The following is a 23,516-nucleotide window of genomic DNA, read 5'->3' on the forward strand; positions in this document are numbered from 1 at the left end:
GAAAAAAAAGGATCTACTTTAAGAAATGGAGTTTGCTTTGAATCAGTTAAAATGAAAGAGATGGATGACATGTTAATTTTTCTGTGAGCTCTGAGTATTAAATTACTTAATAAAGAAAAGTTATATTTGGCAATGCTAGGTAAGTAATCAGAAAATAATGAAAACACTTTTAAATAGGTGACAAGTCAACGCTCTATCAAGGGCCAATTCTTATTCCAGGAAAACTCACATTAACTTTGATCGAGGTGAGAACTTTTAGTACTTCCACAGATGGAAAAGAATACAGACTAGTTAACGTAGAGATCTTTACTCTACTGACATTTTTCAAAAGTTTATAAACTAGTTGGAAACAGACTGGCTTTCCCCTTCAGCCTAAACTTGCAGTCTGAATATCACTCCAGGAGAACACTACAGTAGTTTCTCAGCTACAGTATGGAGACATATGGACAAAACAAGTGTCTTCTATACACGCAGAAGAATGCCACCAAGCCTGTCATCACTTGGGTCATTCAGCACTTCCTCTGCCTATTTTGAGCCCAGCCTGCTGCCTTATCTCATTAAGCTGAAGGGAGAATCTGTTTCTTCTCTCCTCCATCTATCTTCTTGATATTCACAAGGCGGTCCTCTTCCCCCCGAGAAGCCCAATAATCATGGCAGCTCAGTTACTTCTCTTAAAGAAAGGAAAGCAAAGTGTGTTTGTTAGAGAGCTGGACAAGAAGTCTGGTATTGAGCATCTGAGCGTAGCTAGACTACAGCACAATGAAGCGTGAACCCAGTCAGACTCTGCTCTTAATTATGGAAAGTAGTGATTATGCAGCATGAAAGTCCCGTCTCAGCCAACTGCTGCCAGGTCTACCTGTCTTAAGGTGTTCCAGCAAGGTGTGTGGCTAAATCTTCATAGCTCCACCCTCCTTTCACAGTCTCCTGTGGCATGTGTGCATCTTCATTTTATAGTCTTCAGGGCTAGTCCTCTGAGTGCAGTTTGTATGAGTCAAGAGACTCAGGCTGGCGTTACCGAGATCAGAATCTAGCTATTTGTATGTCTGAGCACATATCCTCCTTGAAACAAGTTTGTGGTAGTATATTCAGGAATGTTTCGCGCTCGGGTTCAGATCTGGTTCCAGCTGGAGTTCCCTTGCAATGTTCCAAATCTCATTAAGTTAATGAGAGGGTTTTTTTCCAGTAATTTCAACGGGATTCCCTGTTTCTGTGCCCACATCCTCGCTCAGCCTTGCACCCGGGAAGCCAGGGCAAGTGTCAGGAAGAAGAGGTCACGCTCCATCCCAGCCACTCCCTTCGCATCGGGACACTGAACAGTAGGGGAGGTTGGGGCAGAGATGCTAGAGGTGACCAGTAACCACTCTCGCCTACCTCCCTCATACCTTGCCTTTCCCTGTTCCCCAGTTTTCTCTGTTTACTGGTATGGTCAGAGATTTGGATTTAGGAATTGGAGCGAGGAAAGTTGCACAAGTAAAGAAAGGAAAATTAAACAGGAATTGTGTGTGTTGCCAAGCTTGAGGAGTGGACACTGACATTAGAATGATGAGCAACGGTGTGACCCCCACCTACGGGTCAAGTTCAGTCATTTAACACATGTTCTTTTCCTTTCCAAGTATATTATCAAATTGACCTGTCACATCTGGCTGCCTTGTTGACCATCCCCAAAAAAGAGGTTGCAGACAGAAGAGCTTGTCCTCAGATGAACTGAGGCAAGGCTGCAAACCTTGCACAGCTGGTGACAAAGCTGACTTATTTTCATGGAAAGAAGACTGCAGCAATCAGGACAGTCAAACCAGTACCTTTAATGAGAACTAGACTCACCCACACAAACAAGTTGTATGGACTCAGAGATACATATCTTCTCATATCCAAATCATATACTTCCTATTAGCACTACAATTATTATACAGACTCACTAAGAGAAGACAAACTTCCTAAATATTTATTTAGTGTTGATAGAATTGCTTACAAAACCTCTCTCTCATTCTGAGAATCTTTTACAAGACTCCCTTGTTCCCAAGTTCATTATAGCTACTTATATTATTACTGTAAATCTTTCTAATGCCTCAAATGTTTGGCTCTGAAGAACATTTTTATAATGAGGGTGGGGCAATGCAAAACTTTTCCTCTCCTAATTCATTGCTAAATTGTATTTGCAAGTTCAAATGCCAGAGTGATGAAATCACAATATTATTCATTGGATTTTGTTTGATTATTTGGTAGTGTTGTAGGGAACGTATCTATAAAACAACATGAAAAGCAAAGCAACAGAGCTTTAGGGGTTTTCCGGAACTTCTCTTCCGCACACATCAATTTTACTGTATGACTGTCCTGAAAGATTTATGCTTTGTGTTTTGAGGGCCAGGTTTTAAATGGCTTCACAGAATAAAAATATTAAAATTTAAATGCAACTTTAAAAATGTGTGTTGGACCTTTGGGCCTTCTGAAGAGGTCAAGTTCAAGACACTTATAAAAAGACCATTCCCAGAGAGACTGCATGGGAAAGCCTATTAACATTACTGCTTTCCCTTTATTTCCCCTTTGATCATAAAATAAGGTTATGGGTGGCAAAAGCTGTGATGGTGGGAAGATCCCAAATAGGATAGTATGATTTAATCTACTGAATATAAAAAAAACCCAAATCACCAACAACAATATGGTGGGGTACCAAGCAAGACTATGACTACAAAATGCCTTGCTAAGAAGAAACAAAAACAAAAAAACCACACACAAAAAAAGCCCTGTACAAGTCCACAATGGGAATGAAGTTTTTAAAAAAGAAGAAAGAGCATTTTCATTCTACGTCCCCTTCTTTAATTAAATCTCATTTTGTCCATATGACAAAAACCATAACTATTATTTAAAGAGTTCCTAAATCCTGAGTAAAAATAAACAAGCTCTGCATCTGGTTTAAGAAATAAGAAAGGACAATTATCTATTTATGCTAGGGACATGACTCAAAATCTCCATATTCCATACGGAGAATATCAAAGCCCTCCTTTTCCTACTTCTGCAGGCCTCATAGTGACAGTGACTGATTTAGAGGAAGAAAGGGAGAATACACAAGTCTGCATGAGCACTTCTGGGCTCATTTTCATCCAAACAAACTGGCTTTTGACTTGTTATATATGTTTTATTCTAAAAGCTGGGGGCTTTTTCTCAATTTTACTGTATGAGGTAAAATTTAGAAAATATACTATATGAACTGTCTTCCATTCCTGCTAAGGCCATTTTTTGCTCTGTGCGTATCCAAAGGTCCCTAGCACAAAACAGACTCGAGCTCATTGATTTTAAATAGTCCCTTATAAATAAAAGCAAAATTTGGCTCTGAACACCTCTAGCAGAAAACTCTGTTATTGTCATGAATATCTTAAGTGTAATCGCTTTTCTTTTAATTAACATTCTAAAGAGAAGAGGAAGTTGGAAATCCAGATAAATCTGTTATGAGTCAATTAAGAAGCCAGGATTAGCATATGCAATCAAGATGGGTGCAGCAAGATTTCATGGAAGAGTTCATGAGGAAGCAACCAGGATGTATCATTTGCATGGGCAACCTCCTTGGTTTGTGTTCTTCTCAACCTCAGTATTGTTGACTTGACTCACTGCATGAATATTGCCAAGCAGTAGCAAACCACGATTTCATTTTCCTGCTTGCACGGATACAACTTAACCTCAACGTGCGGTTTTAAAAAAGACAAATCGTATGAACTATGACAAACAGTAGTGGTCCTCTTCTTCTTTCTGCAGATATCCTTTTTAATAAAATCTCTTTCTAAACCTCAGCTGTGTAAATATCATCAGTAGATACTGCAGACCGTCCTACTCTTCCTTGATCAGATAGATGATATTGACTACACCTCGGGGACTGAAGTGGGATACTTCACACATAGGTCACCTGAGCAATGGGAGCCTTTATCAGGGGGTGACTGATTAGTGGAAGATATAAAAGGAGTTGATGAACACACAACAGTTACTATCAGATGAGCGTTTATATTCTAAAGCCAATGTCAGATTTACAAAAGAAGGCAGCTGCTTTTTTTTTTTTTTTTAGTAAAACAAAAAAATACATGAGCTTTATGGGTACAAAGTCTGAAACCTTTAACATTTTTGAGCTGATTATTATTCTAGTCAGGTCATCATGGAGAATCTTACAAGTCCACTATCCATGGTGTATCTTTTCTACAAATAAACTGAAGGCGTGAGTCTCCTGGGATGAAAAGCTAATGTTTTCCTAACTTCACATTTCACAGAAAGAAGAATTCAAGGCTTTTAAAATATGATACTCAATGGAAATTAAAATAATTTAATATATATCTGTGATCTCGACTGTCCTGAAAAAAGCTGTCAATGGTGCTGCAGAACAATACAAATTTAGCACAGCTGCTGAAGGACAGTCACTACTGAACTCATTTCCAACATATGGCATGATTTTGCTTAGATCTACAGATTGAGGGAGTTTGATGAAAACTAAACAATCGTTCATAAATCTCAAGCCTGTTGCCATGGTTCATGAGAAGCCATACAACTAATGCCAGTTAAGACCATTTGTTTTGTAATGACTAGAGCAAGAGTATAGAACATGAAGAAATAAGAACTGAATTTAAGCCACCAAAGGTAAAGCTGTGTTAGAGGAAGCTCATGTCTGCTTTTGCTGAACTTCATATTCAGTAGTTACTATAGGCTTTGCACAACACCACTTTTCCTCATATTGACCAAGATTTATATTGATGTTAGTTTAACATAAGATGTGATCTCTTCAAATTCAGCAGAGAAAATGATACCACTTCACAGATGTACTTTCCTAATTTGAAGTTTCCTGAAACAAAATACAATACTGGTTTGGGGTTTTTTTAAAACATGCTGCACAACTGGAACTATTTCAGTGAACATGAAAGATGGTATGGCCCTGACATTGCAGCAAAGACTGACCACTATAATCATGGCAATGATAAACACTTATTTTAAGACAGAAACTTCAAAGTATCAAAACCCCCACATCTACTGGACCTTTTTTCCTCTTACTGAATCTTGCTCCATTGTATTTCTCTATAACATAGTCAATCTAAAAGGAAAAAAAGAGTAAGGAACCTGCACATCAGAAATGTTTGACATGGACTACATTTGTAGAGGCTGTAAATACATTAGAATATATCAATGTATATGAACAAATTAGGGTAGAAGGGTGTGTTTCACAGGCTTTTCAATGTGTGCACACTATTAAAATCTGTCTGAGTTCTGTTTGCAGAAAGCAACAATTATATTTCTTATTAAAGAATATGCAATTACAGCCCTCTTTACACTTCCTGCTTCCTTCAACAATGAAGACCTGTCTGCATTGAAGATTATAAAGTCCTGGACTGTTTCACTAGGTCACCAGACTAAACAGGCCAATCCACTTTCATGGCAATTTATTCCAGATTTTCTCTTTTGGGCCAACGTCTTTTATAATAAAAAACTGGGCCTAGCTGGAGATTTACAGCATTGTCACTGCAGAAAAGTTAGTCCCTGTAAAATTAAATAGAATGTTGTTTAAACTTAAACGCCAAAAACTTTTGTGAGGTCCCTAATGTATTATTCTCATGTCTATTATCTTTAAAATCTTTGTCAGACACTGAAAAATATGATCTTCAGCATTCCCAGTTTTCCACAGAAGTTACCTCAGCAATAGCTGGTGCAAAGGCTTTATGTACTAAACCATTATTTTAGTTCCTTTTTGTTTATGGTATTTGTCTGTCATCAGAAAAACCAGAAAGTCTACAGTTCAGATTTCTCAGGATCATAAATGGTTTGATTAAACTACAGATGTTAATTAAGACCCAAATCTGTATCTTCATGCATAGCCAGAATAACCAGCTTGTTAGCTAGGGAAAGCCCATGATATTTAGAATATTCCATATTGTAGGATGCAGATCACAGTGGAAGGGTTCCAGGGCAGCTTTGTAACCTCCTCTTCAGTTGTATCAAGCAGGTTTGGGGAAGGAAACATGCATGGGACAGACTGTCTGAACTGTGCCCATACATCCTATACGTGGCAAAAGCAGTTAGATATGCCATGGCAGGGGAAATCAGTGCACTGGACTGCCGTCATGTTGTTACCTTTTTTTGGAGGAATATATTATCCCCTGATTTTGGAAGTTTGCAAGTAGGTAAAATGAAATGACTTTTAGAGGAGGAATAAGCATCTTTGAATATCATTACCCTTTTCCTAAAAAAAGTCAAAATTTTAGTATGTATTTTCATTTTAGTTTAGTTAAATTCCATAAAAATATAATTCTAACCTTGTATCCCACAGGACTCAAACCAATATAAGTGTCTAGCCATGCTAGCCATTACAGCTTCTAATGGGAATCGCTTACAGTGAGAATTTTCATTACAAATAATATGCAATCCAACAGTTTCCTGTGCTGTCCTTTGTGACACAAAATAAAAATGGACCAGAAACCCTACTGAGAGAACAGTTACCAGCAGATACTAAGTACTGGTGTTAATATGAAAGTATCTTTTATGAATAAACAGATGCTGATTTATATGGTTTATGGCCTAATCCTGTAGAGGATTCTGGCACTCCAAAAACTTTGGTGCTCCAACATTGAATTTTTCGGCCCATGGTCCCCTATCAGGTATCCAGAAAGAGTGACTTTCCTGTAGTGCACATGGAGACACACCCGGGCGGCCTGGAAAGAAGCCAGCACAGCGTGCCTTGACCTCAACATAAGCTGACTGGAATTAACCAGGGAAAAAATGAGGTTTTTCCCCAAATCTAAAATCCTGCCTCCCTCTAAAGCCAGGGCTCTACCTGAGGGTTACCTCTAAAGACAGGGCTCTACCCAGGGCTGTCTGAGAGATGCCTCCATCCACTCAGTATCTACACCCTGATTCTTTTTATGAAAATAGGTTCCTGTGATCTTTCCTTCAAAACTTATGTTTTATTAAAACATAGCTGGAGGAGAAGCTGGCTTCCCATCTCCCTCTATGTAACAACTCTGTGATTAGAGCACTCACGCAATCATGGGATTCATCTCTCCTGCCCTGAAAGGCCCCAATTCACAACTCCTCTTACCCCAGGGAGGACTCTGACCATCAGGCTGATGGTTATTTTAAAAAAGGCAGTCTCGACCCTTCTGCTGAAACAGTGCCCTTGAGCACAAACAAATTCAAGATTCCTTAGATCATAATCTAATGTTTACGTTATTCCCAGGGCTGGGGCACATGCAGAGTTTTCTCGGGATTATTTCTGTCCTCGCTATATTAAATTGCTGTGGAATACACACAACACCCCCCTCCAAAAAAAAAAAAAAAATAGTCCTGGGAGTAAGTACCATCGTTACCACTGTGACTCTGCTGCATTTTGTCAAGAAGCCAGTTGTGTCAGGGAGTCTGGGGCATGCTCCAGGAGTGGCCAGGAGGTCAAGCCGACCAGGACACTTGGGTGGAGGAACATCGGTGGTCCTGGGGTCCAGAGGACTTGGGCATGAGCACTCCTGAAAGGCTGCTCGGGAGTCCCAGGTGGAAAAGGAACTAACTCACTCCAAGGCATGAATCATGAGAGGCAAATGCAGCGCTTTGAGGTTTAGGCAACTGCTTAGCAGACGTTTTCCGAATCACACCTGTTTGTTCACATGCTTAAATTCCACTGAGTCCCACATTTCACACCATCCAGACCCTCTTACTGACCGAAATACAAGTATTGACAGAGACATCTTTGTGCTCACCAAAATATTGTTTTATTTATGAAAAAAACAGCAGCAGTTGCCGAGGACAATTAACAGTGAAACCATTGAGTTGTTACCTTCACAGCATAATCCTTTTCATAGCTCAGCTGACAGATTGATTATTCAAAGTATCGTGCACCTATGGTTGGGGATCGTATTGCAAGGCTTAGGGCCTTACACTAAAACTGCCCCGTCTGTCAATAAACCCCCAAGGAAGAATTGTGCTAAATCCTATTTTCACTTCACAATATTCCTGAGGTGAAAATATAATTTTGCGGAAGTAAAATGTTTATTTTGACATTGTGACTAATGTCTTCCACTCCATGACAGAACCATTAGCGGAAGGCCTTACTAACTAGATGCGGTAAACTCCAGACAAAAAGACACATTGCTCTAGAACTTCTTTATTCTGGGCATGTTCTGTTTAGGCCTTTACAAAATCTCTACATTTCTAGTAACAAGATGTACTTGTGTCTCTAAACAGCTTAGTGGTGAGGTGTTTATATCATCACCTATAGCAGGAAAAGCCTTTCCACTGACTTACCAGGAATACAAGAAAAAAAGGTGATTTTCTCTTATTTCTTCTGTTTTCATAAGCCTATTTACTAAGATCTAGTGGCACACCTTGTAACTCCTAGCTAGGTATTCAGAATAGCAACATGACTATAAGTTAAATATAATTTGTGAAATATATGCCATATTTGATAAAAAATGCATGTAGTCAGAATCATATGATGATTTAATTTGCATAGATGTAAAACCTGAATTTATTATACACAACCTATATTTGTAAAAGTAGACAGTCACCTGGTTTCTCTTCACTGGTTTAATCTGGCAGTCCCTCACTAGAGGCAACAGAATTTTTAAAAGCTGCCAAGATGAACCAGACACCAAGGGGAAGAAGAAAAGAAGAACAGACAATGTGCAAGAAAAATGGTTCACACAAATATTAATAAATACAACTCCTTCAATCCTTTCAAAAATGGTAATTTTAGACTGACAGAAGATGGAAACGGCAGTCAGGCAAAAGAGAAGCGAGCTTGATGCCATTGATGCACCTGCAACAAGTTGATCTTCTCTTCCGTAAAGCAGAAGTTTTAAGAGGAAATCTACAGGATGCAGCTTACTTTTATAGGTAATCAAAAGATCTCCTGTAACAGAGATGTGGAACAGAAAGTAGTTATCACCTTGGAGAGAAGCTGAACAGATCGAGGTACCTGTAGCATCAGAGCCTGGAAACACGAACCTTCAGTGAATGATTGGAGGAAACTTAACCCAGTCTGGAGATGGACAGATTTATTTGTTATTATTGACGTGATGCCCATTTCAGTGAACAAATTTTCAAGAGAGGCATTCAGATAGTGAGGCAGCATAGGCCTAAGCCCAGAAGATTGGTGTGTAACCAACAAAGAGTAAAATAATCAAAAGACTGCAGAAATACACTGAAAGCAGCAGCCACATTCAGAAAAAGTCATCTGAGTGTCTTCCACTGAGCCACAAGCCAGATGAAACATCAGACAAGGTTATGGTACAGCTGACAATGCCCACTTGCATTTAAAATATGCACAGAAGGCCACTCCAGCATGGTTGTATTTGTTCACTGCCATTTTCATCTAGGACAGATAACGCTAATACCGGTTGGAACATAGTTACTCAAACCAAGTCTTCATATTTCATGAAGCTGCTGAGACAGCTATGTGTAGACCATGCTAGTAAGCAGGGTTTTTTGCTACGTTTCACAAGTACTAACATATAAGTAGATTACAAAACTTATGCTGCTGTTTTTGTATGTTAAGGGGGAAAAAAAGACTCAAATGTTATTTTCAGTTTCTGAAGTGCTTAGCTTAAAGCAAACCATGAAGAAAGCAAGCAATCATAAGAAGTGCTAGGTGGCATGTAGTGTTTTTGACTGCTGTAGCATTAGCCATATACTACAAACTGGAAATAAACCATACTTGATAAGGTACATATTACTTGGGAACAACCTAAGTATCTGAGCATTACTGAGAGTTCTGTTGATCATCTGTAATTTCAGGCAGAAGATGGCCTTCTCTATCAACTATGGGTCAATATAACTCTCAAGTATGCATACGTTCATGCAGCGCTTCTTGTTAATAATGGACATTTCATTTCAAGCCCTAGCTAACATCAGATACAGAAAAAAACCCTCACATGTATTTACTTGGTTCCTGGATCTATGTGGATGCTTTTAACCCCACTCCAAGCCTCACTCGGCTTCATTTCCTACACCGCTCAACTCATGTCTAAACATAAAGATATTTACATGTCTGAAAGGAACTGGAAAGCATCTGTGATAGTTCCCAGAAGATCCAATAGCTCTTCTCACACAAAAGCATATTTCCACATCATTATGTCACAGTAGCACTTCAATAAGGGGCACCTCAGGAAGGGTCTCTGACATGGTTTCAATTAGCAGATTCACCACTTTCACTACCTCACTTGAAAGATTTGAACAGAAATATTTTCAGTTAATGTTGTCCTTCACTTGAATTGGTTATGTCTGTAGTCCTTATAGGATGGGTCATCAATAAGATGGCCTTTGGATAAATGTACTTTTACACATTGTTCAAAGTCCCTAAAACTCATGGGACTTTGAAATCATGTGGATTTCTGGTGTTCCTTGGCAGGCTCTAAATCCACAAATTCATGAGTGGCTTATTGTGATTCATATGCCACTTTCATTTTTGGCAGGTAATGTAATGGTATTGGAGAATGATTATTTGAATGAGATCTGCACCCACTTCCCTCAGATCAGGACTCTAAAAAAGCTCAGAATAGAGCTGTCAGCATAAATACATAAAAATATATGTGAACACTTGTTCTGTATAGGTTTTGACTGTACAATTCCAGCCATTAGGGATGAGCAGGATGAGCAGGACTTTCTGTAGTTCCTGTAGAAGGCTGGGCAAGCAAACATCTGGGGGTGGACACTGAGGAAGAGGAAATATCTAAGTGTCAGTAATAGGAAAGTTACATTGTACACCTGCTTTTTAGGCATGCCATCTGCACTCAGTCATACCATAATACAGCTTTGATGACATGCCGCAGCTAAAGGGCAGGCAATATACATCTTGCTTCATTGACATGAGTGACACAACTTGGTAAAACTCACTGCTTAATGACATAAACCATAACTCTCAAACACAGTATATGGTTCTCCCGTATGCTTTTCAGTGTTTAGACCCATGCTAAGTATTTTGATACTGAAAGCACTGAAGGAGCATTATGGTGAAAACCGATGCACACTAGGTAAGCAATAGCACCTTATCTATACTAATGCCGGACTTCTCGTTATATTTTGTTGGCCCGTAACATGCAGCAAATACTGTTTACAGTAACCTAATAACGAGCAATTCTGTTCCCATTACTGCTCACAATCTCATATTAAATGTTTCTTGTTTCCAAAGTAAACAGCCCTATGTAGTTGAAAGGTATCACCACACTTTTTAAAAAGCCGGATAAATCTTACCTTTAGAATAAGAAATGTGATCTAAAAAAAAGTGTGTGTATTTTGACTAATATACAAAATTGATGAAAAATAACATTTACATTACATTTCTTTTTTAAAGAAGCGTTTTCCATAGCGCACTTGAGGATCTTTAAGAGGGAGCTTGGTCTAAATTCAGTTCCAGTCCTGGATCTACTCTTAAATCCATGTGTGGCCTCAAGCAAATATGTTAATTTTCCTGTTTCAGTTTCCCTGCCTTTTAAAGTGGGGGTAACACGACTAACCCAAATAGCTTAGCTGTAATTTATAAGAATGAGTAACTTGACTATTAGATTTCTAAGACATGAAATGTGATTATTATTAGGACTTACTGACCAGCCAGTCAGAAGAGTGTGATACAAATAAAGGAGACGGGTCGTCGACAATAGAAGGAAGGTTAAGTCAGTCAGTCAGTCAGTCTGAGTAGCTGTGCAAGCAGGCAGCTCTAGGGAGCGGATAGCTGGACCTACAAAGTGAGAATGTCCCCTTTGTACTGCCTTTCTATTTATTACCCTGTGGTACCTAAAGACCATAAAAAGCTAAGTCCTCTCTGAGAAATGAATAGGTCCGAAACACTACAACAGATCAGCTGCAGGCAAATAAATTTTTATCTGTATAAGAGAGCTCGATGTTATTTTCTAGTGGAAATGTCAGAATTGATTAAAGACTTAGCATTTCTCTTTAAAATGAGAGAGTAGTGGATGATACATTTTAAAGGGAGAAAAAGTGAGAGGCCTGATAACATGGAGATAATGGAGTAAAGTAATTTCTGGTGTTGCTGCAGTAATTTGGTACTCTACATGTTGGGTCCAAATTTATACCACTGTACGACATATAAATAGGAGTGCCTTTTAATAACTATGACGAAAATACTCTCCCCACTAGCAAGGTCAATATTATTAATTGTTATTCTTATTATTAACCTTTGGGCTTGTGCATCCTCTGTGGATTAATGATTATTCAATAACCGTGCTACAAGGTTGCACTATCTAATAGCAATTAATAGAAGGGCGTACGACTGGTTAACTAGGAAAAGCACTGACGTATCAACTTCATGGTCTTGGTCTTGTTTCTCAGACATGCAAAGGTGCCTACAGGAATTGTACCTGTCGATTCCCAGAGCTGAAAGAGGAAATCTGCCTCAAAGTCAAGACAAATAAAAAAACAGAGATGGGGCTGACATCCAGGGTCCCCTCTCTTCTCAGTCTCCTAGGGAATAAGAAAGAGCCTCAGCTTTCAGGGAAACCTGCACTCGTTGCCAGGTTCACTTTCCAGGAACTCCACTTCCAAATCCTGCATCAGCAAAGATGGGAAAGAAGGTCTTAAAAACAAAAGAAGAGAGAACAAGTCCCTCCCCAAGGAGAAGTTACACGAATAAAGGCAATTCTCAGACAGCGTTACTGAGGAGCACGTGGTGCCCGGTGAAACACCAGGCAAGGGAACCGGGGGTGATGCGCGGCGGGACCCGGCCCCGACGGGGCAGCGGGGCTGCCAGGCGGCGGCGGCGGGCGGGCGGGCAGCGACCCGCGGGGGATGCCTGTCCTCACCCCGGGCACCCCCGTCCCGCGGAGGCCGCCAGCGCGGTCGCGGAGCTTCTGCCTCAAAACGCTGGTGGCCGTGGGGCGCTGCTTACCCGAAAGGGGCCGCCGCTGGGGCCCGGGGAGCAGCGGGGGGGGGGGGGGGGGGGGGCCGCGACCACGGGGCGCGCGGGCAGGTGTGGAAATAAACGAGCGGGGGAAGGATGGAGGGGAGCGGGGAGGGGGCCGGGGGGCGCGGTGCCCGGGAATGCAATGCGGGGGCGGAAGAGGGTTCCGGCCCCTCTCGCAGGGCGGGGGGGGGGGCGGCAGGGATGGACACACGGAAACACACAACAACCCCCCCCCCCGCCCCAGGCACTTCCACCAAGTCAGGCCCACCGCCACGCGGGGCTAGGAGCGGGCGGAGAGGAGGAGACGCCGCGCACACACACACGCACACACACACACAGACACGCAGCCGCCGCGCTCCAGCCGCTGCTCGGTACCCCCCCCCCCCACCCCCGCAGCCCCCCGCCGCCGCGCAGGCAGGAGGCAGCAGGCGCGGAGCAGGCGGCGGCGCGGGGCGCGGAGCTTCCCCCCCCCCGCCCCGGGCCGCAGCCGCCTCCCGCCGCCGCGCTGCCCCGACGGCACCGCCGCCCCCTCCCCGGGGGCAGCGCGCACCTCCCCGCCCGAGGGGGCCGTACGAGGCAGCGGGCGGGGGGGGCGCAGACACAGACACACGCGCGCACACACACACACACGCACAGACACAGACAGAGGCAGGGCTGCCCCACGCCGGTACCTTGCTGCCCTGGTGTTTTCCGTCCGGGCTCCTCCTTGCTGAGGCAGCTCGGGAGGGGAGCGGAGCGGAGCCGGGCGGGCGGGCGGGCGTGTGTGTGTGTGTGTGCGCGTGCATGCGTGTGCGTGCGTGCGTGTGTGTGTGTGTGTGTGTGTGCGAGAGCGAGCGAGAGCGAGAGAGACTCTCCCCCCTCCCCCTCCCCCTCCTCCTCCTCGCTCTCCTTCCTTTAAACGCCCACTCCTGATGGGTGAAAAGACAACTTGAACTTCAGTGCAATTAACTTCGCCGGCGCCTCGGAAGCCGGAGGTGTCGCCGGCCTCGCCCGCCGCGCTCCCATGAGTGAGTCGGTCCCGCTCCTTCGGCGTCGCTCCTCGGGGACGGGAGGGACGGGGCCGTGCCGGGGGCGCCCGCCGTGCTGATTTACCGAGGCCGGCGGTGCCGACCCGGGAGGGCGGGCGGGCGGGGGGGGGGAGGCGCGGGGGGGGGCTGCGCTTGGCGCTGCCGCTGCCGGAGCCTCCCGGCCGGCACGGGCTCACACCTGCCGCCGCGCCGCTGGCGGCCGCCGGCCCCGCTCCGCTCCCCTGCCCGCCGCCGCCGCCTCACCCGCCGCCGACATGGGGGGAGCGGCGGGGGGTGGGGTGGGGGCAGAGGGAAAAAAACCAAAAAAAACCAAAAAAACCTAAAAGTTTGGCAAACTTCTTCCCCGGCCCCGCGCGCCTCCCGGCAGCGGCGGGCGCTGGGCGACGGGGCGGCGGCAGCCCCGACGGCGGGGGGCGAAGCTGCGGGTCGGAGCGGGCGTGGGGGGCGCGGGAAGGGGGGGGCGGGCTGGCGCTTCCGCGGGGCGCGGGGGTTGCGCGGGCGGGCGGGCGGGCAGCGGCGGATCGCCCCGCCGGGGGCGCGCCCGTGGCGGTGGGCGGCACGTCCCCCCCCGCCCGCCCGTGGCACGACCCGGCGGTGCCGCGGTCACGGGGAGCAGTGCCAGGAACTCGCCTCTGTGCTCCAGGATTTTATTTTTTATTTTTTCCGCTCCGTCTCCAAACCCGCCACCCGAGGTTTGCTCACACCGCCGTCCTTTTGTCGCCGTCTCCGCTGGCTGCCCGGGGGTGCGCTCCTGACAGGCACCTGCCCGGTCCGGAGTTTTCCCCCTGCCAGTCTCCGGTCTTCTCTGACTGCGAGAGAAACTTCGCTAAAATGCAAGTTTGGTGAAATACTTTGCACCAGCTCCTAAGCTGAAATGAGTTTATACTAACAAAAGCTCTCCGCTGGTTTTAGTCAGTCCCACTGAGCGCAGCGCTTCCGTGGAAATAATTCACAAATTCAGATGCAGAGACTCCGGGGCGTATGGTCTGGTAGTGCCCTTTCATTCTGGTCCATGCTACTGGGGTGGGAGTTAGCAGCAGTCCCTTGCTTCTACTTTATATTATTTTGGTACAGTGCATTCGTATATTTGTCTGCTGTAGTCTGCTGGCAAACATTAGCATTCAAGCTTACATTTTTGACAAATGTGCAGACAGGAATAGCACGAATAGGCATCTTAAATATTAACAACCTAAGCATCTGTTGTGAAACAAATTTAATATATTTACTCTGTTTTTCTCACATTGTTAGAAAAGGTTACAATAAGTGTAAAATTTCAGCTGTAAGTTAGCACAAGGAATGCTTGGATATTTCACTATCTCTTCAAGCATTTAACACAATCACCAGATAGAAATGTGTCAAGTCAGGCGCACTATTCAAAAACAACTTGAAACAGTAAGCGTGGAGTGTAAAGACATGAATGTAGGATGCTCTCTGCAATTGGTATCTCCTAATTACTCTGCAGCACTATTTGTAGAATTTGAGAGTGCTTTTTCAGCCCCATATTCCTATATGCTCTTTTAATACATTTATACATACACTCATTTTCTAATTCATTTTCTTTTTGAGGTTGTTACTGGTATCACCTTGCTTTTCAAGTCAAAGCAATGGTTTGCACAGAAATGTGTAGTAACGTAGAGTAGGTAACAAAACGAGCAGGCAGAAAATGCAACATGTTCACGTACAAGCATGCATCTAAACAGATAGCACACATAACGTAATAAGGCAATAGAAGAGACATTAAAATCACTGGCTAGTATGCTATGTATGCCCACTCTTGAATATAAACAGCGAGTAGAAAAGAAACAACTGACTCCAAGGAATTCCTCCGTCCCTGGAATAAAACTGTTCTGAGTAGAACAAGAGCACAGAAGAGTGAAGTCTCCAAAAAGACTGTAGAGTTATTTCAGGAATCAGTGCATTCCTTCCCTTTTTCCCACAAGTTCAAATATGTAATAAATAAGTCCTTTGTATGCAAAAGAGTTTACTGGAACAAAAAATATTTAAATGGAATGCTTTTTGTGTGTACACTTTGAAAAACTGTCCGTTTCCTTTTTATATACTTTGTTCTTAATACTTTTAATAGGAAAGTAACTCTCGCAGTTTCTCTTCTCCTGTTATTTTCGCGACGCAGGGACCCTAACCTGCTGCTGCGCGCTCCCGAGAAAGCACTGTGAAGCAGGCAGAGTCATTCTGTAACTCGCTAATGGGACATAGTGCTTTGGCAGAACGAGAGGCAGAGAGGGTCTGCCACGATAGCCCGAGCTTGTACGCGAGCAGGGCACCTTTTTGGTTTGCAGCGTAGGCCCAGCGGGTCAGCTGATGAGCACCTGCCCTCTGTTGCTGTGCTTCCCAAGGCAGGGCAGGCAGCGCCAGCCCTGCCCGCAGCCCTGCCAGCATCCCACGGGTACCGTCACGTTCAGTCCTGCCGGGAACGTGGGCACATCCACCCCTTCAGCACAAAAACCTCTTTAGAGTAGGAAAGTCCTGAATAAGTACTAACTCATCCTACATTTCAGGTTTGGGGTAGAGAGAGAGGGGTTTAAACGTCTGCGACTGCTCTTTAGAAGATGATCAGCTGAAGTCAGGTGTTCTTGGAAAAAAAAAAATCTTTTAATTGTGTCAACCACTCAATTTTTGGAAGTATTGTTACCTCTTTATTGTCTCCTATTTTTTATTCTAAGCATTGTCAGATGAATTTGAAGCCCTTTTTCAGGTTTCCAGCTGTATTTGAAAAAAAAATCAAGGAGATTATTAATAAAATAATTTGCAATATATAGAAAAATATATTAAAAGTAGATTTCTGAATTAAAACTGGAGGAAGTATGACTTCTGAAATGTTTTAGTTATATTTCTAGGAACTACGCTCTTTTAACATAGATACTACTGAAGCATTTTATTGCTTTCTTGTATATAACTGCCATTGCTCTCTCTAGAAATATTTAATATATATCCGATGAAGCCACAAACTTTCCTTCTACAACAGTTTAAACACATCTGGAACATTTTACTTTCTTATAATTTATGTTAATAGATGTAGAGTGTATATACAATCTTCTCAGAAATCATTGCTTTTTCCAAAGGGGAATTTTTTTACTTTCAGTCAGGGAATATATTTGTAAGAACAAAATAACTCAAAGTATGGGCAATTCTATATATCATTTTATTTTCTGTTATATTAGGTTGATTATATAAAGCTTTCATTTAGAGTGATGGGATGATGAAATTACAGAGGAGTGATTGGCTTTTGTTTTTTCAAATGGTTCAAGTTGAGGGCTGCAAAAATGAATGGTTTTGGTAAAGTTCTTTGAGTATGTAATATTTTTCATAGAATTCTGACAAATTAATTTAATAGAAAAGCCACAAGTCTCTTAGCACAGGAGGCTATATTTTCAGGTAAAATGGAAGTTCTGCTTTTGCCATTATAGGCATCAGGCTTCAGTAATCTGCTCCTCTTGTGGAATGAACACTTTCTACTTAAAGCTATCATGCACCTACTGTTTATTTACACTGCATTAAACTGACAGCATGGCAATCAGAGGAAAAATATGACTTACTTTCCTGAAGTAAACACCAGTTTATAGGTTACTGCATGTATTTATATTCCTGTCGCCACTAAATAATGGCTGTCTCCGTTTTAATATCTACCTGTGGTGTTATCCAGGGCAGCTGGCTCTTCCTTGTTTAAAACAAGGAAAAAAGGAAGGGGGGGAGCGGGGGGTGGTGGTAAGGAAGAAAAGAAAGTTTTGTTATCATTCCAATCCAAGAGGAACTTAATAGAAAAGTGAATCCGTATTCCTTTCTGTGGCATGCAGAAGCCAGTTTTAAAGACATAGTATTCAGTTTTACTTGATGTATTTGAATTGCATCTCAAACAGGGAAAACAGAATTCCTTAACAGTATTTGTCTATCCAAGTCACTGAAATTGTATATTCAGGCAATGGCAGATTAAGGGCAGAAGCATTTTATTAATAACTGAAAGCACATATGTGTGTGTGATGAAAAATGTTCTGCAAATCTGTCACTATGCAATCAAGTGCATTTTTTAAACTTTAGTTGTCACAAAGTTGCTACTGATTCTAAAAAAAAAAAAATAAGTAAAACAGTTTGACGGTTAAAGAGTAACTTATAGTTCTTATTGCTTGTTACACTGAAATCTTGCAACTTTATGCAGTCTATGTCAGAAAACCCTGTTGATGTTGCTTTTAATCTTGGACTAATGCGTCCGCGTAGCTGGCACTTGAACTGAAGATAACCGCAGTCAGAATAACCCACTGTTTGCAGGAAGCTTTCCTAAATTCTCCGTCAGAGGATTGCATTAATAACCTCTACCTGAGAGGTCCATTTTTTTCCTCAGATTCTGAAATTATTGTAGTTAACATTAAGTTAGCTTGTATGTCAGTTCCCATGTGAGCAGTATCATGAACTCTCTACAGCCCTCACCACAGCTTGTAACTATTACTTCAAAAAGGATATACTATAATGTTCCCTTCAAAAACGTAGGCGTTTTCGAACATTTGCCATCCTGTGGCCTGTAAGCTTACCACAGTTATCACCAACACTTCATTACTTAATTGATATCCGCTTTGTTCCTTTGCAAATGTTGACTTTCTAATGATTTCTGCATTGCATTGCTCTCCGTAGGTATAAATCTTGGACAGAGATTAATTTTAAAGAGACTTGCCAGTACCGATCTCGTTCATATGTTCTGATCTGGTCCTCGTGCCTTGTACCAGCTGTAAACTACTCTTAATCTGTGTAATCTGGTGCAGTGTAGTAGGAATGGCATAGTAATAGTAGAGTACAGTAGTAGAGCATAGTAACATACCTCAGGCACCGTCTGAATTGTAAATATCTTGTTTTAAACTTGCTGGGCCTGACTTTCCTCCCATGCCCACTGGTGGATCACTGCAGAGTTTGGTAGACCTTCATTTCTACAGTTCTTGTAGGGGATCAGCGTTAGGTGTTCAGACGGGCTGAGGGACACACTAACACTTAGTATTTATACCAAGGTCTCCTTTTAGCTATTTATTTAGAATACCAATACACAGCGCTCTCTTTGGAGATCAATTGTCCTGTGAGACTGGGTGCATTTGTGTATGCTGGGATTAGGATAAGAAGGCTTCCCTTCACTGGAGCGCATACTAGCTCCTCTCCCTGAGCTGTTGTAAAGCTTCGTTGGAAAGATATCTCCACAGCTGTAGGTTCACAAGAGTTAGCTCCTGCCACCTCATGCTTTTCTGTTGTGAACTGCAGGTTAGGTAGGCAGAACAGTCTGCTCCCCTGCAGATGGACCTCAGTCACCCCAGCTGCACCTGGGTGCAGAACATCAGGATGGGCCACATCTATCTATCAGCTGTGTTGGCCTTGCATAACTCCCAGCGACTATCTGCTCTATCTCTTTCCCTTGGCACATTATGACATGATATGACCTGAGGAGATGAGGGAGGTGCTTTAAACCTCGAGTGCATCTCATCTTCCCAGGATCCTGCTCTGACAGGATTTATTTGGCCAGCAGCAATCATTTGTGTGTCGTTCCACTTGCTGCTTGCTAGAAGAAATGGTGATGCACTCAGATCATATATACCTGGAGGATTGTCTCATGTCTTGTAATCTTTTCTGGTGTCTGGAGTCCTGGTTCTGGTTTCAGCCCTGACAAAAATGTGTGATCTTGAGTGAATAACTGACCATGCCATGTTTGCAATCCTTAATGCTGTAACCCTGATTTCGAAAATGCTCAGCACTTAAAACTTCGTATGAAAGAAAAGGAAGCTGCAGCACAAAATCCCTCTATAAATGTGGCCTTAATGTGCCCCTGGTTTATTTACCCAGCTATAAAATTAGTAATATATATGTTTCATAGAACACTGAAGGATTAATTAATTCTTTATATTTGTAAATCAGTCCTAGAGTGGAAAACATTGTATAGCACAAGTGCAAAGAATTGCTGCTCTGAACTCAAACCCACATGCAAAGGTATGACCAAGGTATTTCCTTTTCAGTAAGTGCACTTAGAATACATGTCTGTTTGTAACAGCCAGGTAATTAAAAACATTTTCAATGAACAGGAGAAAAATCCTAAATATCATACACGCCCTGTATTTCCAATTCTAATACACTAAGTAAAAGACAGAAAGAGAGGAGGGGAGAGAGAGTGTGAGAGAGTGTGCATGCATGCAAACTCACAGAAGGACCAAAGGCAAAAAATGAAGTGGAAAGAAATTGCAGAGTGAGTTTTAAAATGTTTATAATCGAAGATTAAATTAATATTTTTGTGGAGAGCTGAATTAGAAAGATTTTTAAATCATTAACGCTTTTCATCATAGGTGGGCTTCCTTGATAAATGTAAGAAGTCTCAAGAATAATTAAAGGCATCTTAAAACTTAAAAAAATGACAGTTTTAGCTTCTAAGGATTCATTGTCATATAATAATACTGTGTGCTTTTTAGTGTTACTTCTGCACTAGACATTTAATTACAGTCTTTGTGAGACATGTTATCTGTATAGTAACTAGTGCATAAAAAGAATGATATATACTTTTACATGCAAGCTCTTGCTTGCCAGCTTTCTTTTTAAGATTATAGATTAAGATCTCCAATCCAGAATGTTCATGTCTTCAATGAAAACAACTTAATTTTACACAATTTTCGGGAGGAATGGGGCATTTATTGTAATAGTATTTCTTCTGTAGTTACACTTCTTTTTGCAATAATACTCGAAATGTTGTTTAGCAGGTTTGGGGTTTTTTTTCTGTGCAAGGGCCCAAACTCAGCATTTCTTTGCTTGTTCAAAGGATAGATTTTAGAACACCAAATGAAAAAGCATGTTTAAGTTGTATATTGAGAAGTAAGATTAAAAAAAATCTCTAGGAGTAGTTTGGTAGGTTTTTCACATGTACAGCTTAACATTTAGAGGAAATTTGGAGCTTAGCTTTCCCATGTCAGATATTGAGTATTGTCTGAAACATGTTCTGGATAATGTAAATTTATGGGGTTCATAACTCGGTCCACACATTGCTGTGGAAAAGTCAGTACATTTGCAAGAAAGATCAGGTGCATAAAATTAGAGTTTTTCTTTTGATACATTTACAGATTCCTGTAATTTTGCAGCTTGCGAAAAGTGCTCCTCCGCACACTGAACTTCCCACAGTTCCCCGTGTTTCGCACTGCGGTCATTGCAGGACGAGGCACAATGGGAACCACATCCAACCATTTTAGAGCAGAGCTTTTCAATCGATCATATGTATGTCCTCTTTCGGGTTTTGTTTTTCACTTCTAAACTAGCAGTATTGTGCAGGAACAGTACGATATTGGTGTTGAGCCCCTGGTTTTGTTATGCTTTATAAGAAAATCTCACAGTAAAATCAATCAATCAAAATCAATCTCTGTCCCATTGACTGTATTTTATTGGCTTTCTTTTTCTTTTTTCTTCAGTTGACTCACTGAATACCATAATCGTTTTGGCCATTCCTGAAGAATTTTGTTATAATCTTTTTAAGATAAAGGATGTAATAATTTTATAATAACATTTTTACATTTGAAACTTGTGATTCCACTGCTTGCTTTATTTGGACTGCATGTCCTACGAGAAACTGACTTCTGCATTGCTACTTAAATTGACAGTTAGCGTACTCATAGGTGTAGTTGTTATTTTCTAAGCATTTCAGAATAATTTTATAGATAACATGCGAGAAAATTGAACTAGGAGAATTTTTTTATGTGTGGCATGATGACAGATATGCCTTAAGAAACATTAGATTGTCTGATAAATTGCATTTCCAAGCAGTATTTCATATAGGTTCTGTCTCTTTAAAAATGCAGTCTCCTCTATTTGCCCTATTAATTGTTGATATGTTGCCATCCACGAGACAAAAATTAGAGCTGTAATTAAATAATCATGTGATGCTCCTTAGTGCCAGTGAGAGCAAACTCATTTTTCCAGGCCCTGATGGTCACTGATTATTGTATTACTACTGGCTTGCTTTATTTTTTTTTAATGGCTCTATATTGCTGGGTTACCTAACCACTGCCCTTCTTTTCAAAATTAAAGAAATTGAAGAACATTAAGTCACTTAATTGGCCGGTGGTCTACAGGGACACAAAGTAGTCATACCTTCTCTGCTTTTTGGTCACTCAATTGGTTCTACTGGGAGAACTACATCAGTGGTGTGGTTGCATGCCATTTAATTTACACTGGTGTTTTGGCTGGGCTGGATGCATATAGGGAATGCCAGGAGAATTACAAAAGGAGCAGGGTATTAAAATTCAGAAATGATTAAAATTGAAATAAAAGGATGCTGCTGCTTTGCCAGTACTCTGGCAGTCATAATGACACATAGAGATTAGTTTCCACCTTCATCTTTTCCTTCTTTCTCATTTCCTCTTGTTTATTGTTGACACATTTTCCTTATGTCTCTGCTTCTCAGCGCTTTTTTTCACTGTTACATATTCCTACTTTTTCTCTTTCCTTAAGCATGGAGAAGCTTACTTAACCTTATTATAACAATAACAGAATAGGTTATTAATATTTAATATGCACATGATTAAAATTTCTCTCTTAAACATAGGTCAGTTCTATTATTAACTGACATGTTATTTTTCATTAAAAAATTTTTATTCTGCCCTTACGGTTTCTCAAACACCCTTTACTTTGGTGGTGATTTAACACATAATGTTTAGAAAACTGTGTTAGGCTAGTGAAAAAAAAGAACTTACCAGTCATGGATAATCAATTATGCATGAATTCAGATATAACAGATGGAAACTGGTGAGTTAAAGTTTCTCTTTAGCTTCGTGATTTTTTTGTTTTGTTTTTGTGACACCTGTCTCTTATGTATAGATAAACATCTAACATAGCATACTGCTTTTCATGCATCTTTGTGTTTTTTGCTTTTGGGGTTTGGGTTTTTTTGTTTCTTTCTGGTTTTGTTGGTGTGGCATAAACTCATTTTCCCCTGTTTATAACTTACTATTTTTAATTTGTTGGTCTGCTAGCATTTCTATACTGCCTTCCTTTTCTAGGGCTAAATTGTCCTGTGATGAAGCCAGCATTTAATCTTTTAATAAATTACACAATGTCATTTAACCTTAAAATTGTGTCAGGACAATATTTTAAATTGCATGAGTTCACTTCTGCCTTCAGCTGCTCATGGCCTATGGTGTTATGACATTAAAGCAACAGGGTAGACTGTGGCTGTGCATATGTATTCATATATGCATATATTCACATTCTTGTGATTGTGATACTTATATAGGTGTTCCCTCCAAAGGCATTAATTAAATTTCTTTCAATCATTTGACAATGAAGCAGATTGTTTTACTGCTTTTTATTAAAAAGTTCAGTATGGACTGGGCATAATATTCTTTTGGTCATGGAAAGATTTTCACAGACCTAAATCAAGCAAAAAAGATGATAACCCTTTGTGATATGCCCACAGCAACAACCAGTTTAAATGAAATAAAAGAAGAGCTAAATATGTTTTCTTTCTCTTTTTACACAAAAATATCTAAAAGAGCTTTAAGCACAGGCTTAGATGTGAGATGACAGGTTTTTTGTGTAGTTCATTCATAGCAGTGTATTGAGGGATTCTCGTGTTTGAAGGTGGCCCATGTTTCAGAAACATG

At 41.5% G+C, this 23,516-nt stretch overlaps 1 protein-coding gene and 1 long non-coding RNA gene across 3 annotated transcripts in view; one reads left to right on the top strand and one right to left on the bottom strand.

The window, feature by feature from the left end:
* Positions 1 to 7,701: 7,701 nt before the first annotated feature.
* Positions 7,702 to 13,674, bottom strand: LOC128146813 (uncharacterized). Of its 2 annotated transcripts, none has more exons than XR_008236845.1 (3): positions 13,540 to 13,674; positions 12,327 to 12,513; positions 7,702 to 11,686 (listed from the first exon to the last, which is right to left on the bottom strand). It is a non-coding gene; the product is annotated as an uncharacterized LOC128146813 (long non-coding RNA). The 2 variants fall into 2 exon arrangements; XR_008236846.1 differs by having other exon boundaries at positions 7,702 to 10,663; positions 12,237 to 12,513.
* SATB1 (SATB homeobox 1) overlaps positions 13,627 to 23,516 on the top strand; it is a 93,862-nt gene continuing 83,972 nt past the window's right edge. The window contains exon 1 of the mRNA XM_052798584.1: positions 13,627 to 13,875. The gene's annotated coding sequence lies outside the window, so the exon portion shown is untranslated. The remainder of the gene's footprint in view (positions 13,876 to 23,516) is intronic.

This window comes from Harpia harpyja, chromosome 1 (assembly GCF_026419915.1).
Source record: "Harpia harpyja isolate bHarHar1 chromosome 1, bHarHar1 primary haplotype, whole genome shotgun sequence".
In the NCBI taxonomy this organism is placed as follows: Eukaryota; Metazoa; Chordata; class Aves; order Accipitriformes; family Accipitridae; genus Harpia; species Harpia harpyja.